This window comes from Solenopsis invicta, chromosome 16 (assembly GCF_016802725.1).
Source record: "Solenopsis invicta isolate M01_SB chromosome 16, UNIL_Sinv_3.0, whole genome shotgun sequence".
NCBI classification, from domain to species: Eukaryota; Metazoa; Arthropoda; class Insecta; order Hymenoptera; family Formicidae; genus Solenopsis; species Solenopsis invicta.
The window spans coordinates 22,631,574-22,645,911 of record NC_052679.1 but is presented as its reverse complement, the minus strand read 5'-3'; the positions used below and the strand labels follow the sequence as shown (position 1 = coordinate 22,645,911).

Below are 14,338 nucleotides of genomic sequence, written 5' to 3'. Positions count from 1 at the left end.
GTGTAGCCTATAGCGGGACGGGACGCGGTCGGACGGTGGAGATATCCCTCGTAACCATCGCCCTAGGTGCACGTGTACATGCACGCGTCGTCGCGCGCCGGTGTTTGCGTACACACGCGCACACAGGATCGAATGCGCGCGCGCGCGCGCGCGCAAACGCATGCATACCGCGCATACATACGTACGCACTCGTGTATGCACATACATAACGCGCCGACGTTTATATATCGGGTGTGCGCTTTGACAAGCGCACCGTTCTCGACGCAGTCATTCACCAACCGCAAACGCTCTCGATTGGCCCGTGCTCGCCGACCGAACCGCCGCCTTGATTCGGAACGAGGTTGCCAATACCGGCTTATAATGCCGCCAGTAGCAGGTAGGTAGGTAAACCTTGAATGCACGAGGTGGCCTCGTAATTACGCATGCTCCCGAGGAGAGATAGCGCAGGAAATATGCGCGGTATGAATGGAGCGGGCGAATTCGCCCGCGGCGAAGATGAAAACGTTGCTTGACCGCGATCGACGGCGACGGACGCGTCACGCGCGATTAGTCAATTTCGCAATTCCTTCCGATATGCACTTCGAAACGATTCTCTTGGCATGTCGGAACGTCAGCAAGACAATGTCGTTTTTAGTTTAGACATGGATTTAGCTTGCCGAGGATGAACTCGTCGGAAACGAAAAAAAAAAGCTCGAATTCGCATCTCGGATACCGCGGAATAAGGATTTATATTTCTCCGAGGTTGCCTGGTTTCCCATGACGTAATGTGAAAATGTATTGCGCAAACACGAGGTTTTATAAAAACTGTGATGCGAAGTAAGCAAACACGAAGTAAGCAAAACCCGCAAGAAGAAAATAAATATTAATAACAAAATGTAAATGTTTTTCTAAGGATAAAATAAAACCTGATTATGGTTCACAACCCGGCAAACGAGAATGAATTGGAATAAAGAGAAATAAATTTATTTAAACGTTTTCGAATTCGCGCTTGAGATATTTCGAATCTATTTGAATCCAAAAGTAATATAATTTGGACATGGTCCGTCCAAATTCAAAAAGATGAATAGGTTATTTCAATTCATTCGAATCTAATATAACGGAGACATCAATCCATTCGAATTCAAAATGCTGAAGCGTATTTCGTATTTCAATCTATTTGAGTCCATTTGAGTACATTTGAATCCAGAAATGCTATGGGACTTTAAAGCGCAAACTCAGATAAAATAAATTGCAGTTTTCAATTCATTTGCATTTATTTTTGTTTGCTGGAAATCTATGAAAATGAATTAAAATAGATAGAAATAAATTCATTTCGACATTTTCAAATTTGTGTTTCAGATTTTTCAAATCCATTTGAATTCAAAAATAATATGAATAACTCACTTCGTATTTTAATTCATTTGAATACAAAAATAATACAATGGAGACATGAATCCCTCCGAACTCAAAATGATGAATAATAATATTTCAATCCACTTGAGTCCGTTTAAATTCAAAAATACTTCGGAATTCTACAATTTTCAATTTATTTGACTTTATTTTTGTTTGCTGGAAAAGTTCCATTAAGCTAAAGTAATATATACAAAATTATTAAGAATAATTGTTCCTTTGTAACAATTATCTTTCGGAAGAGTTTACAATGATATAATTAATTAAAGCAATTACAGGAAGGTAATTTGGGAAAACTATGTATATACGAGCGACAACAATTACAAGAAGGATTACACGTGTGCGTTCCCAGTCTGTACACAATTTACTCGTATTTATGTCCATTTGAGAGAGATCTACGCATCATTATGAGATGATCGACATTATAAGCGGCCTCCGTACAGTTCGTTGGCTTTCGCTTTATATGTGATTACCTTCGAACTAGGTTATCTACATCGTATTAGTACTAGGTAGGCAAATATTGAGTATATGAAGGAAACTTGGCAAAGGGCTACGTATTCTCTTTGGGGGGGACAACCGTAATACACACACATACACATGTGTTTAACAGCTCGGGGGGAAAAGGGGGAATATACTCGCTGTGCCATTGACAAAAGGGGTTGGTCGGAATTATCAGAATTGTTAGGCAATTATACGCTAGATTAGAAGCAATTAAGCCAGCGAGGATGTTAAACCGTGCCGAGATACGCGAGTAAACGACACGTCGCGCGTGGAAATTCTCGACAGAAAGACTAACATCCCGAACGTGGTCTCTCGTCGCGGGAAACGTGAAGGAAGGAAGACCGAAACCCCTCGCGGGATCAGGATGTCAAAAGGAAGAAATTTGTCGACATTTCACGTCGACAAATTCCGCGATACGCTCTCGTCTCTGCATTTGAATAAGATCGTCACATGTGTCGCTTATTTATCATCTAAGACGTAAAATGAAGAAATAGTTGCGCGGTGAAGAAATATCCTCTCTCAATCACAATCCGTTTGAATTTCTTCGCCAATTTTTCGCGTTCTCCATCGTAAAGTGAGTCGTTTCATGGAACAATAGCGTAACTCATGTTTCCTCGTTTGAGAAAACAGAAGGAAAATTCAACAAAGCAGCATATAATCTCCAACTGATTTATTCGAGTACTCTTTCATGGCGAACAAGCTGTCGTCGTATTATGTATAGAGTTGATTTCTTTCAACAAAAATGTAAGAAAAATTTTTAGTTTTCCCCTCGTTTAAAATTAATGCAAGAATCCATGTTTCGACCGAAAACCGGTACGGAGAACGTAAAACACCCTGTGTTTACGAAGAAAAGGGAGAAGCGATTACAGCACTACGTACCGAAGATATCGACAGGTGTATCGTTTTACGAGTTCGTGTCGGTAAACACGAGTTGCGCTTTCTCGCCGCTGGTTACACCGATATCCTCCCTTCCCCCCTCTCACTCCTCTCTTTTTCTGCCCCATATATATTTATGTATGTCGCATTATGCACACGCCGCGAGAGTGTTGGTAAACACGGGGTGTATGTGTAAGTTATGGTGTGACGGAATAACGTTAGTATGGGGCTGCCTGGTAGGGGTGGTTTAGACCCTATCGATCACAGGCCTCGTCCACGACACATAACGTGCCCCCTCACTTCGCTTCGCAACCTATTTCTGCAGGTCTCGGACGCGAGCGAGAAGAAGAGAGGGAAAGAGAGAGAGAGAGATAGAGAATGTGTATGTGTGTGCGTGTGTGTGGAAATCGTAAGGGGTTGAAAATGAAAAGTAAACGCGGCGGTTGGAATCGTCAATCACGAATCGCGAATAGTAACACTGTTTCCGCGTATTTTCTGCGTAGCAAATAATTCCCAAAGCCCGTGCTACTACGCATTTTGTTCAACGTCACGATACGTCAGGAATATAATTCTGCCATTACTCCAGAAGATTAAACATGTCCATGTCATGTGAAACGCGCTCCGCCTACGTGACGTTTGATACAGAAATGGATCTTTGTTCAGAGATATAACGATTGATAAATATACGGATGTTTAAAATTTACTCGCGATGCTTCCGAATATACAGTTACAAGCTATTACAGCGAAAGATGAATTCCTGATATCAAATTGATATGTTATTTTTTTCTTAATAAATAAAAGAAAGATTAAATTTTAAATTACTCGCGCAACAGCTGGAAACGAACTCGATCGCTTATAAATTTTGAAAGTGACAGATACAGTTCAGGACGTTCGGAGATAGCGTTAATTTCGCGTAAAATTATCACGCTTAAGAATCCTTGAAATTATGAGACGTTGAAAATGAGATAATATGCATAAATTGCTTTTGAGAAGAGCGATAGTTCACCATACTTCCACGCTCTGGAAGCATTACCGAGACAACAAGTAATACTCCCGTTTCCAGTGATTAATGCATTCGGGGAGAGGGGGAGGGCGAGAATCTCATTGCCAAGAATACGTCCGCTGTGTTATCATTGAAATTTATCCCTTTCATCTCCTTAATTCAATGTGATACATTTCTCGGAATAAATGATGGGACATTCGCGACTTTTCCGAATATTATTCATAACCGAGATACTCAATCTTTGAGAGTTGATTTGAGCTTTTTTAGAATTTCTCAAAATTCCGTTCGCGAGAGAGGGAAAATCCAAACAACGGAAATATAACATGTATATCTAGCGCCAAGAATACTGCGGAAATAACGCGACAATCGTATTTATGCATACTGTGCATACATCGCCAAGAAATATACGTGACCAAGCAAGTGCGCCAACTGGACTCGTATAATGGACACACGGTACGACAGCACGTTGCTACGAATGTGCTGCGTATTGTTATCGTTGAATATTTCAGTATAGTATATTGCGAAATTTATACATTTAAGTAAAAAAAAAACTATGATATTATTTTGCAAACGCGCGTTTCATATTTCCTATTTGTACAAACTTGTAAATTGGAGGATGTCTAGAAACTCTCTCTCTGTCTCTGCCTCTCTCTCTCTCTCTCTCTCTCTCTCTCTTTCTCTCTTAAAAATTTTACATTAATCTCTAAAATAAATCTTTTAAAAAAAGATTAGTTGTGCAACATAAACCGAAAAAATATTATTTTTAATTTAATTTACTATGCATACATAACGAGATATTTTACATAACTAGAGTTGAGAAATGATTCTTCTATTTCATAACGTCAGAGACATTCAAACTTTTCGATTTACGTTAACGACGCAATCACTAACTTTGATAGCTCAAGGAGATAAGTTTGAATGATTATTTCGTTGATGAATTGGATGCTCGACGGAACATTCAATGGCCCTTAAAAGTTTTGAAGACTAGGGACAAAGACAGAGAGCACGATATATGCAGAAATATCTAAATTTTGAAATAATCCGTGTTCGTTTTTCATGTGTATAGAATATAATGAAGAATATACGTAATACATTGTAGGATACATACAGTTTCCGAACTGCCAATGTCCTTGCCTAATGTCACAATTGGACCTTTCATCTATTGTACGCACTGTCAGCAAACCAATCAATTCGCGTCTGTAGCTGTATGTTTACTTAATTGATCAAGACTCAGCACTCAAGACTCAGAGTACGCATACAGAATGTTCTACATACCATTGATAATTGGAGAGATTTGACATTATCACGTATAAATTTACAAAAGCAAGACTCACGTTCTACCCATCGCGATATCTTGTTTTTCCTTCCTGACTAATACACTGCAAAGTAAAAACATCATGTATACGTGCTTCATCAATCTTTCAAGCACAAGTTTGTGTTGAATAAAAACTTTACAGACTGTAAAACTTTTTTCAAGTTTCACCACAACTCGGGAAGACGTTGCGGAATATAAATTTTACGATTTATGTAAAGAATCGAAACTCCAAGAGGGTAGAAGGGAAAAATATCAGTTGTGACATCTCAAATACACGAGGATGAAACGACTCGGATAACTGGGGAATAGGTGCCATCAATCGCAGGGGGACGCATATATTGCCCGTCGCGTCTGTTCGGATTATCAGCGACGTAAAAGGGATAAAAGTAAAGTACACCGTCCTGGTGCGCTAACTTACGGCTTGCTTTGAAAAATATTTATATGTACATAGGCGGGGCCGCGTCTTTAACGGTAACAAAGACCCCGGCAGCATTTACTGCAACCAGTATCTATACATAACTAAAAAATCAATATTATCTGTGCGTTTCTCTCTGTACAGCGTGCTTAACTTACGGTCGCGGTTTTTAAAAATATTCACCCTTGCCTTCCTTTAAAGCAAATTCCGCAGCTGTCTCGCAGCGTGCGCGGAAAATTGAGAAATCGATATAGGATATCTTAGCATTGTACGTGACAACGAATCAAACTCACCCTGTGTGTGCCGAACGTAATGATGGATGATGAAAAATCTGCCTGCGCGCATTCTTTGCAAAGTTCTCATTTCCTATTTTCTATATATAAGCCGCCTTTAGAATTCCACAAGTATGATTGCACGGATTTTCTCTGAAAAAAAAAAAAAAAACAAGTACATTGCAAAAATTATAAAATATATATGTCAAGTTGCCTTTACGCAGTGTTAAATAACACAAATAATTATTCGATAAAATATATTAAATCGGTCAAATGCACCTACAGATAAATTATATTAATTAAATTGATAAACAGTTCTTCTTTAAGTAGGTTTTTTTAAGTTGAAGTAAAATATCTTTATTTGATTTCAAGAAATGATGTTATTAACCTTTTTTAAACTAAATAAATCACATGTTCAAATTATTTGTTTAATTTAAACAAATAATTTTTTAATTCGATGAAAATACTCACAGAAATGTAAGAAATAATTCTGTTGCTCTGTTTTTAAAAATATATTTCTTTCATTTAAAACAAGATTTGCGTTGCTAGTCAAACTATTTCTTTAATTCTAATAAAAGGCATAATTTTTTTTTCATTCGAACAAATTTTTTTGATTCAAAGACACTTCTCTGGGTGTATACACAAAAATTTATGTTAACTTGGTTGCTGTTATTGATTAAAAATATACCTAATATTGCCAGACCAAGAACTAACATTTCTTGTAAAAATCTTTATTGTTTATTACGTCTTCTCTGAATAAATCTAAGAATTCTTATTCGCGAGGCTGAAAATCATGGAATGTTCTCTAACAGCTTGTAAACGCCGCAGGTGAAAACTAGTGAAAGCTATCCATTCTGACTCTCAAAATAGTTCGCAAACAGCAACCGAACCATCCGACAGAACTTGGAATCGCTATCACCGGTCTATCACCGATCCTCTCTTGAAAATTTCCGGTTCGAAGATCGCTCGGACGTTCGGCAAAAAGTACATACTCCACAATTTCGGCTTCTCTGCGAGCCTTCGCTCGTGATTTACGCGTTCACCACCCACGTCGCCGTCCATTCGCGGTTAAATGTGTATGCCAGAGCGTAAATATTCAAAAGTCCGTTGGACGCGCCGAATGCATAACGACGGAATTAATGTCTAGCTCGCGTCGCTCTTCATTTTCACCGGTGAGCTTTTTCGAGCATTTCCAGTGCACTGCATAATGCATTTACGACCGTATCTACAAGTTTTTTGGGGAGCTTACTCGGACAGCTGCTAGTCTTATTTCCTGTATTTTTGTCCTTGTTACGTCGCTACAGTTACATGTAACAAATACTGTAACGTGTCTTTCAAAAAATCAATAAAATGTCATATTAAATTTTACTATTAAGAAATGTTTCATCATAAAATATATATACATATTTTTTTTCATGTTGTATAATAATACATATAATTCTATCTAATTATATATAATTATATATGACATTATATATTACAAATACAATTTATGTATATGTATAAGATCTTTAAAAATTATTTTTATTCTTGACAGTGTTACCACGAAGTAATGATACACTTCAAAATAGTCTCTTTAACACATTTTAAATATTAAAGTATTTAAATATTTTTAAATATAAAGTTTTTAAAAACATTTATATTTTAAAATACTGAAATTATCACCACACAAGCGTCTCGTGCATTTACAATAACAAATTATTAATAATGCAAGCATAAATATATTAATTAGTTATTTGCAAAATTTTGCGAAAAATGTAGGTGTACATGTAAGAACAGTCATAAACTATTTCCTAAAAAAATATATGTATGTAAATTCGATCAAAAGTTTCGCAATGCCTGTCTGCTACAGAAACAATTTACATGTTAGCTGAATCGAATCCGGTAAAATAAATACATGTTGACGTTGTATTAAAAATACGGGATACGCGTGTCATAATATTTGTAGACGAAGCAAAAACAATAGATACGGTCAAAATGGTATGTTTTAAAATTCAACAGAAAATATATAATTTTTTTTCAAATAAATATAAAACGCCAGCTTTTCGTACAAAAAAAAAAGAAAAATAAATAAATGACGTTTCTCGTCAGATTACGACAAAAAAAAAACTTGGCTCCAGATTCACCGGAGAACCTATAATTGAGAGAAAGTAGGGGATCGGTGATACGCGTCACGTATCTGTAATAACTATGTCACTTCTTTTTTGCTAACCTTCCGCGCGTGGATTCCCACTTGTTTCGCAGTGAATTATAAGCATCCGTGTTGATCACTTGTACGCTGCAATTTGCATTCCCCCGTGTTAATCAAATTCGGGTTAACCAGAGCGAGTGCAAGAGATTGCGCTTGTTACCCTGCGGATTTAATGCCGGCGAAATACACACGGTCTCGTTTATCGAGCGTTCTCGTTCAAGCCACGAGTATCGAGTTTGCTTCATCGAGATACGGCTCGATGCGTTACGCTGTTATACGCGATTACAAGCGATCTAACGGGATTACTTTCGTATTATATTAATTGAACGCTCGCAAATTAACATATCAATAAACTGACATGACGTATAAACCATTGTTGAGATGCAATGTTAATTGCGGTATATACTTCGAGCTCGGATCACGCATTCGGACAGAGTATAATAGCCAAACGTATGTACATCGTTATCTGCTATCCTAAAACATGTTATTGGCGAAGTGTATTTAAAATATATGACTTACTCATACGTCAAAAAAAGCAGCAGAAGTAATTTCATTCTCCATTAGTATAAAAATTTTATATTCTGCTGCTTTTTCTGATAAACAAAAATTTATATCTCAACTATGAAAAATAATAGAAATTTTTACGAAGATAATAATATTGTATTAATTATTTAACTAAATTAATTACATTCCACGTCAATTATTTGTAAAGCATTGAGATATGCAAGAAAATAATTTTAGTAACATCACTATAAAATTAACGCTGCTTAATAAAAAAAATGTGCTTCAATAGATATTTATTAACGCATGACGCATGTTTTATTTCTTGTTTTCGTTTATACATTTTTACATATTTAGAAATACGTGCATCGTTATGTTTTAATCTTTTTTGAAAGCATACTCGGAGAGTTAATAGCCTTATTAACAGACGCAGTATCGTTGCAGCAAATCAATTGGCGATTTTTTTTGTTTCTTAGAGCACCGATTTCATCGCGCTAATACTCGTGTACCTGACACATGCGAATCTTAGCAATTTCCTGCAGACGGCAGATTCACTCCAGCTAACTTTTAGCAAACGAGTCGGCTGAAACTGTGTCGTGTTCAGGCATGTTTAAAAATTTCGCGGAGAAAGTCGCATACCGCTTCGCTGCTCGATCAGGTGAACCGAAAGATAATAACGCGACGCGCGAAAAATAATGCAATCTTGATCAAATTTCACGACAATTCAGAAAGTATCAGAAGATACAACTGAGTCGGGATATTTCGATGAAAATAGCCACGAGAATGAAAGAGATAAAGATAGAAGAGAAAGGAGCAGAAGAGAAATGCATCTTTTGGGATATCAAGACGACAGAGCTGTAACTACAGATAAGCGGGACCATCTTCGCAAATGGTTGCTGCATCACGGAATACACTGTACAGTATCAGTACGATACCTTGATGAGCGTTTTTATCTCTTTTCTCTTTTCTATTTATCAATCACACGTACAACGCGTATATGCTCCGATGAGATGCTCGCGTGTATTCGTAAATAAATTTTTATCGGCCACTTTTCCCGCAAATATACTTCATCTTTTATCTTTATCCGTTTGCTTCGATTCGAACCATTTTATTTCGGTCCCGCGTTCGATTAGATATCAATGTAGGAATCCAATTTCAATGTATGGTTATAAAGATATATCTTGGAGTACTACAGTTGATAGAATGTGCCTGTATTTTTATAAATCTATCAATTCGATAGCCGCTTCAGTTTCTGAGATTCAATTTTAGAACGTACACTTTTAAGAATTATTTCCTTCAAACTATTTTCTTCAATTGACGACAAATCTTGAATTATTTGAGTACTGCAATTGATAGAATGTGCCAGTATTTTTATAAATCTCTCAATTCAATAACTGCTTCAGCATTAAGGTTTCAATTTTAGAACATACAATTTTAAGAATTACCTCGTATTTCCTTTAAACTATTTTCTTAAATTGATGACAAAATTTTAAATTTTTCTAACAAATCTTTAAATAGATTCATTAATTCAGAATATAATATAAAAATTTATTATAAAAAGTAAAACGTTTAATTATAAAAAGGTATTGATTTCGTATACGAAATATATGGATATAATATCGCACGTATATGCATAATGGATATTTAAAAGTTGTGATATAACAAAAAGTCTAACAAAACAAATGTATTTAAAATAATTTTCCAAATTTAATTGCACATATCGATAAAACAAAGGATTTTCCTTAAGAAATCATCTTAAAAAGACACAGATGCAAAAAAATTTTGATGTTAAAATGTTGAAAATGTTGCCTCTAAAATTTAAAAATCTATACAAAAAAATGGTAAAAGTATAATCGTAGCATTTTTTTGAAAATAATGTCTCTATATCTGTAATATAAAAAATACAATAGAAAATTTTTTCTGACATATATAATATCTGCATGAGAGCACAATCTGTCGGAGAGATTTTTTTAAAGATTTACATCGCTTCTATATCGCTGAAATAGTTAATCCAATTTGCATATCTCTTTAACATTCTCTTTAGCATTCATTTCTATCAAGACATTATTACGCAATTTATCACTCGAACGACGCGAACAGAATAATGTCACGGCAGAGCATTGTGCGGTGCGTAACGGGTATCGAAAACGATTCCGTCGGATCGGATATTCAACGTCTTCCTTCTCGTGTGCATATACATTCCACGTAAATTACGGTGTAGACGTATGCCATGCAGACACGCGGTAATCTTGCGTGAAAAGCAGCTGTAACTTGCGTGCCGATCACTTCGCGCGAACCTAACGTGTGTGCGATGAAGGGACGATAACGGAATCCTCATCTCTCTCTTCGCATACGTAACGTCAAATTAATACGAGACGATGAACGTGATCGCTCTGAGCGGAATGTACGCGAGCGCGAAAATGACTTCCTTTAACCGTTAGCGTCACGGCTGACACGTGCGACATATGGTAGTTCTAACTACTATTGCACGCGTCGGAAATGCTCGAGGCTGTTCCTCCGCAACTTTCGTTCGTATCTCCAAGTATAAAGTGCGCTGAACTACGCCGAATAAGATATCCGAGTCGAATAAGCAGTAAATAAGACCCACATTTAAATTTACCATGCACTTAAAAACGCGTTCTGTGCCTAGAGTACGTGCTCGAAAGATGTGTCATAGAAAGTAGATAAAGAGAGACTGAGCAATTAGAACCGACAGTAGCGCGTCTGCTTAATGCAACAAATATGTTGCGACAACATGGATGTGCGAGTCGTTTTCACAAAAATTCGCTGCTAAATTGATTAAATATATATTAATTTAGGGTTTATTATATTATATTATTTACATTCTTAACTATAGAAAATATAGATATATTACAAATCGATTTTTAAGACTATAAAATACTTTTTTAGAAACATCATATTCATATAAGACCCATTTATATAACCATTTGTAATTTGTTCGTTATGCGTGAAGCTTGCAGATGACTTTCAATGTTGATTTTTGAAAAACTAAAATTACACTCAAAATGACTAGAAATTTCCAAAACACAAATTAATGAAATAGTGATTAACTTAAGTTTAATCGCATAGAAAGAATTGAAAAACACTTATTATGATTATCGAAACCGAGACCGAGACGAGATCGTCATTGTCGAGACCAAGCGGATACCGAGACGAGACTGAAAATATCGAGACCAAAATCGAGACCGAGACGAGATTTGAGCTGGTCTCGTCTCGTCTCGGCGAGATCGAATCACTGGTGTTTAATAATCATTTTGAAACTAATTTACATAATGTTTAGTTTCTTTATTATTTTTTTATTTTTGATTATAATTATATAATAAGACCTAAAGATTAAATTTTTAGTTATTTATTAATTAGTATTCTATATAGGAGAAATTTTTTATTTAATATAAAATATTTTATTTTTATAATAAAAATATTTTATTTTTATGAATAATTGATAAAGATTTTGCTTCACTTTAGTTTATTTAATATTTCAATATACTCTAAATAATTTAAAAAAAAATGGAATAAATTAAATGAACTTATTCGGCTCAGGCACTTTATATCGGATACTTTAATCGGGATTCGCTTACTTCGGGATTCGCTTCGAGAAGCATGTACAGACGCATGTCAAAACTTTGTAACTAATGTAAATGTGGACGTGAGGCAAAATATTCATACACATTATACACTGTTAAAACTGCTTTGAAATTCAATGTATATTTAAATTAAACATTAAATTTTATGTATCTATAACTGAAAAGTATATGCATGAAATTTCGTGCACTTTCGACAACGTTAAATGTTTTTAATGCACCGGTTTGAAATTTGCTTCTGCAACATTAAATTCTGCTGCCTATTTTTGTTCTTCTACCTCCAACTAAAAACCGCGAACAAAATAAAAATTATTTTTAAAAGCTTATAAGCGCAAACTTATTTCGTAATTTATTTCGTTGTGCCGTATGAGACGTTCTTTCTAGGTCAGCGATTCGTCTTCATCTACGTGCGAAGCACGAAATTGTTATTTGTATAAGTGCTTTATTACAAAGGCGCAAGCAGTAACGAAGTACCAACGGGGAGTACTTTGAGCCTGAGTGAAACAAGAACGCGTTCAAGAACAATTTGAGACAAAAGTGTCGGAATGTTAGATTAATACGGAGTGATAAAGGAAATTGCCCTCGAGCAACCATGAAGATTATCTTCGTCGCTTGGTATATCTCGAAGTCGAGCGCCGATGTTTCATTTTCGAATGGCCGCCGCCCACGAGATAAAAATTGACATGTGCCGTTAGAAAAAGAGAATCGACAAGGTACTCGTACATTGTAATCTTTCTCAAGAAGGCTTGTCGATCTACTGTTTCTCTCATCGTCCTGGTTTTATATCGATGACCCGTGACACATATTTGCCCGATAAACGCCTTAATTGGAACAAGCAGAGGTACGTCCACATTAAATCACTTACACATGCAACGGCGGCAACATTCTTGGATTGAGGTCGACAAAAATTGTTTCAATCGCGACAATTGTATCGGTTATATGTCGTATTATGTTCGTACAGAGCGAGTAATAATTTTCACGGAGTGATTTAATTTCACTTGTACCCCTTTGAATTCGTGTATCGCAAATACGATTTCTGCATGTGACATGGTTATTAAACACTTTAATAATACTGTAATAGTAAATTAAAATGCGGTCCGCTCTGAACGCGAAACAAACTCTGTAAAAGTTTTCCCAAAAAAAGCACGAACGTATTATAAGCGAAAAATTTTATTTAAAAAAATCTAAAGTAATCTTAAAAACTTTCTTTATAATAATATAAAATTTTCTTAAGTAACGCGAAACAAGTTCCCAGTTCTTTATGAACTCTCGCGCGAAAGTACTCGTAACTTTAATCTCAATGTAAGATAACTGCATTGAATAATGCAGTTGGCAAATTGCATGTTTCGCAGAATTTGTTATTTTAACAAAACAACAAATTCTATAATAACATCCCACGCAAATCCGCAGTTCGCGCGGATAAATAGGAAGATAAGGAGCCGGCGCTGTTCCATTTTCAGAGTCCGTAAATTTAATTCCGCAGTTATTACAAACCATTTCACCCTTTGTACCAGAAAATCCCAAGGGATGACAGGGATGCATCCGAGCGCGGAAGCTTATTAATTACATTCGTGAGTGCAGCGACTTGTAACAATTAAACTTTCAGAGTAGGCAAAATTAGGTTATTGTCAGTAATATCGCTTCTCTGTAATAAACGCCGGTTTATCCACAGCCTTATTATACAACAATTATGACGATCGCTATAATATATTATATCGTGTCCCGTACGGCGAACAGCTAAAAATTAATTTCAATTTTAGACAATGATTCACGATGAAGTTGCGTTTAAATAACGCGTGCAATTCTGCTCTTTCGGACTTTGTACATTATGGAATAATTTTTAATTAACAATTTTATAGCTGCAATATACGCGACTACCATTTCCGTGATATATTCTGCAATTTAAATTACGAGCAACACATTACCCTTCGAGCAATTTGCGAGTACGACGCAGAAACACGAAATGTTAAAAATGCGCAAAAAATATTTAAAATACGTCGAGAACTGCGAATTAAGAGCACAGCTTATTGGTAAATTAATATCTGTACGACAAACAGACGATAAAAATCAATTAGGAAATAAAAAAAAAAAAAGTATCGCATCGATATTGAATGACCGCGCGCGAAAGTTGGGTCATGAAATCTCTCTATTTCTCCATATCTCTACGAAGAAGACTCGTAAAACATTGCGCTACTAATCCCCAGTCTGTTGCGATGCGGTTTAACTGCGATTATAATCTATCCCATCGATTATCATCGACTGAGAAGAATCGT

General features: G+C 36.0%; 1 protein-coding gene across 3 annotated transcripts in view; it reads left to right on the top strand.

Moving 5' to 3' along the window:
- The first annotated feature begins 232 nt into the window (after positions 1-232).
- The window catches only part of LOC105206534 (hypothetical protein), a 47,441-nt gene continuing 33,335 nt past the window's right edge, over positions 233-14,338 (top strand). For all 3 annotated transcript variants that reach the window (XM_011176026.3, XM_039458411.1, XM_026131504.2), the window contains exon 1: positions 233-376. The gene's annotated coding sequence lies outside the window, so the exon portion shown is untranslated. The remainder of the gene's footprint in view (positions 377-14,338) is intronic.